General features: G+C 42.6%; 1 pseudogene; it reads left to right on the top strand.

The window, feature by feature from the left end:
• The first annotated feature begins 3,493 nt into the window (after positions 1 to 3,493).
• LOC150047134 (large ribosomal subunit protein eL38 pseudogene) lies at positions 3,494 to 3,764 on the top strand (annotated as a pseudogene).
• Positions 3,765 to 4,272: the final 508 nt, after the last annotated feature.

Genomic DNA, 4,272 nt, shown 5'->3' with positions numbered 1-4,272 from the left:
ACACTCCAGTAACCTAAAGACCTCCCTAGGCACCACCTCTTAAAGTTCTCCACCCTTCCAGCACCATGGGCTGAGGACAGAGTCTTGTTTGCTTGCTGCTTGCTTACTTGCTTGTTTGTTTTCATGATGTTAGAGATTGAATCTAAGGCCTTGTTCATGCTAGGTAAACATTTCACCACTGATCTATACCCTAACTCAGGACCAAGCCTTTGATCCATGAACCATGTAACTCCCTTCTCCTCTATCTTCCTCCTCTCTTTATCTTCTTCCTCTCTCTCTCTCTCTCTCTCTCTCTCTCTCTCTCTCTCTCTCTCTCTCTCTCTCTCTCTCTCTCTCTCTCCTCTCTCTCTCTCTCTCTGTCTCTCTCTCTTTCTCTCTGTCTCTCTCTCTCTCTTCCTTAGTCCCCCTTGCTCATTTTGAGCTTTCCTTCCATCTACCTACTTTTTCTACCTATTTTTTTCAGCTTTTATAACAAAAGCTTTCAAGCTAAAGAAAACAGTGTTGTTTTCTTCCCAATGCCAGCTGTTCAATGATACAAAGTAACAGTGATTCTAAACACTGCCAGCTATTGTTATGAAAACACATTTCTCTGTACCCCGTTGTCATGGCAGCTAAAGATCAAGACATGCCGCTCCATACAGCAATTTATCCTGATTTGAAAGACTGTTTGAGGGGAAACATTAAAATGTATAATCGAATACATTTGAAACCATAGCCCAACAAAGTACAGTATCAGTTATTCAAATACCATTCCTAAAGCAAAGTACATCATTTATTTCAATCAACGCAGTGTTCATTATTTATGCTCGGGGAGTTACTTTCATTTCCAACACACTGGTAATTTTATTCTATTTCTCAGCATTCAGAATTTTCCGATTACCTTTGCACAGGCATAGGCTGTCCTAACACAGACACCATATACATAGGTCACATTGTAAAACCTGGACCTGTAATGGATGCCATTTTTCTGAAAAGCTGGCTGGCTGGGCTGGGGGCAGCCTTTAGGTGAAATTCTCCCCACCCAGAAACTGAAAATATCTCAGTATGTCCAGCTCTCTGTCGGATTAGAATTTTGTTGCAAAGATAGAGGGTACAGGATAGTAAGATAAGAATACAAAGGACTTAGATGCAAATGAGTGAGAGCAAACTACCATTTTTTATTAACAATTTGGATGGTGGCTCTTGTCTGTAATCTCTTTCATTAGTTAGTCCTTAAAGCCACCCAGGGAGACAGCTGGTATTTAGCAGGCAGGGAAAGGAAGGCATTGTGGGATGGGGGCATGGAGAATTAAGGGACTGTGATCAAAACAGATCAGTAGCCAAGCTAGGATGAAACTTAGAATTTTGACATTCCTAAGTGATTGTTTAGCCTGGGGCCTGCTGGACCTAGGTCTAAGAAATTGTATTGCAACTCTACAGTTGAACTGATCATAGTCCTTCCAGGGGGAATTAGTCACATTACTTCTCTGTAGCTGTGTAATCCACAGGAATGTTTGGCTTTGATTTTTCAAAACTGGTTTTCATCCTCCTTTTAGAAGATTTCATCCTCCTAACTCCTGTCCCTTCCAAGCTTGCATGTGGTGACTAGAAGTTCCTCTAAGATTCAGATTTCTCTCTTAAATGTGTCATCTTAGTTAAATGTGTTCATCCACTCCTATCATACAGTAGTGTCTGTCTACTCATTCCTACCCAAATTCATAGGATTAGGTAAAGAAGACTGATCATGCAATTAAAAAGGAAACAGTTAGCTAGACACTGGTGGTCCATGTCTGGAATCCTAGCTATTCAGGAAGCTGAGATGTGAGAGAAATGTGGTTCAAAATAAGCCCAGGCGGGCCTGGAGTTTGGCCTAGTGGTTAAAGTGCTTGCCTAGCATGCATGAAGACCCAGGTTCGATTCCTTGGTACCACATATAGAAAAAAGCCAGAAGTGGTGCTGAGGCTCAAGTGGTAGAGCTCTAACCTTGAGAAAGTCCAAGGACAGTGCTCAGGCCCTGAGCTCAAGCACAGGACTGGCAAAAAAAAAAAATAGTAAGCCCAGGCAAGGAAGTCCATAAGATTCTTATCTCCAATGAACCACCAAAAAGCTGTGCTAGAGAACTGGCTTTGAGTGAAAAAGCTAAGGGAGGCTCTGTGTTCAAGCTTCAATACTAGCAGAAAAAAAGAAAAGAAAAGAAGGAAAGAGGAAAAGGTGTCACTGTTTGGCCATTGTAGTCCAGCTAATAAGTGGCAGAGAAAACAGGTGGGCAAGGATGGGTTTGTAAGTAGCTGAATAAAAGCACCAACACTCTTCCTGGCACATAACACACATTCCAAAACTGCAAACTGCTAAACTGCTCACCATTGTTAAAGAATGGACAAGTTCAAAGCCAAGGGCTCAGGACATCTGGATTGTGATTCAATAGTCCAAGTAAGAAAAGTCTAGGGAAGGGCCGGGAGTTTGGCTTAGTGGTAAAGTACTTGTCTAGCAAGCACAAAGACCAAGGTTCAATTCCTCAGTACCATGTATATAGAAAAAGCCGGAAATGGTCTTGTGGCTCAAGTGGCAGAGCTCTAGCCTTGAGAAAGCCCAAGGACAGTGCTCAGGCCCTGAGTATAAGCCCCAGGACTAGCAAAAAAGATGAAGGAGAAGGAGAAGAAAGAAAGAAAGAAAGAAAGAGAGAGAGAGAGAGAGAGAGAGAGAGAGAGAGAGAGAGAGAAAGAAAGAAAGAAAGAAAGAAAGAAAGAAAGAAAGAAAGAAAGAAAGAAAGAAAGAAAGAAAGATCTAGGGAAGGTACTCATTCTCTATGCAGCTTTCCCTCTCCCACTAAGATATGGACTTAGAGAGGAAGGGAAAACTGGGAGAAGAGGAATGGTATGAATAGAGAATAAAGCAAGCCTTTTTCAAGCCAGGGGATTCTGGATGTGTTGGAGACAAATAAGATAAAGAAGGATAGCCAGTCCAGGTGTCTGGTGTTTCCAATTGAGCAATCAAATCTTGTAATCCTAGATACTCAGGAGGCTGAGATCTGAGGCTCACAGTTTGAAACCAATCTGGGCAGAAAGCCCATGAGACTCTTATCTCCAATTAGCCACCAATAACCTTGAAGTGGAGGTGTTCCTCAAGCAAAAAAAAAAAAAAAAAAAAAAAAAAGCTAAGGGACAGTACTCAGGGCCCTGTGTTCAAGCCCCAATGCTAGCACATATACAGAGAGGGAAGGAGGGAAGAAAGGAAGAGAGAGTCAGAGCAAGAAAGCTAGAGAGAGAGAGAAAGACAGACAGAGAGAGAGAATGCTAATACAAGCTCTAGAGATAATAGACCCTCTAATGGCCTAGTTTACAGCAATGGTTGCCCAAGATGATTGGACAAATGTTATCTTTAGTCAAACTACTAATATATATATAACTAGTTTTCTCTATTTTTAAAAAAGGCATTCATTGCTCTTCCGGTGTCTTTGGCTCCGGCTGCTCGCTGCAAGTGTCTGTGCTGGTTCAGGCCCGCGCTGCCCATTGCCATGCCTTGCAAAATCGAGGAGAGCAAAGATTTTCTGCTCATGGCCAGGCAGAAGGATGCCAAGTCTGTCAAGATCAAGAAAAACAAAGACAACGTGAAATTCAAGGTCCGCTGCAGCAGATACCTGTACACCCTGGTTATCACAGACAAGGAGAAGGCCGAGACGCTGAAGCAGTCCCTGCCTCCAGGTTTGGCAGTGAAGGAGCTAAAATGAACCAGACACAGATTGGAACCGTACATTAAAATCTTGAAAAGTCAAAAAAAAAAAAAAAGGCATTCATTGCCTGAATTAAAACAACTCCTGGAATGAAGCACTAGTACCTTACCCCTATAATCCTAGCTACTCAGGAGGCTAAAATCTTAGGATCAGGACTCAAAGCCAGCCCAGGCAGAAAAATTCATGAGCCTCCTATCTCCAACTAACCACCAGAAAACTGGAAGTGGTGCTGTGGCTCAAAGTGGTAGAGCACTAACCTTGAACAGGAAAGAACTCAGGGTCAGCATCCAGGCCCTGAGTTCAAACTCCATGACCAACAAAAAAAAAAAAATTTAAAGAATAAAATGGGGGCCGGGAGTTTGGCCTAGTAGTTAAAGTGCTTGCCTAGCATGCATGAAGACCCGGGTTCGATTCCTCGGTACCACATACATAGAAAAAAGTCGGAAGTGGTGCTGAGGCTCAAGTGGTAGAGCTGTAGCCTTGAGAAAGTCCAAGGACAAGTGCTCAGGTCCTGAGCTCAAGCCCAGGACTGGCAAAAAAAAAAAAAAAAGAATAAAATGACT

This window comes from Megascapheus bottae, chromosome 24 (genome assembly GCF_031878675.1).
Source record: "Megascapheus bottae isolate mThoBot1 chromosome 24, mThoBot2.hap1, whole genome shotgun sequence".
NCBI classification, from domain to species: Eukaryota; Metazoa; Chordata; class Mammalia; order Rodentia; family Geomyidae; genus Megascapheus; species Megascapheus bottae.
Note: the sequence above shows the minus strand (reverse complement) of the source record. Positions and strands in the feature narration are given on the sequence as shown.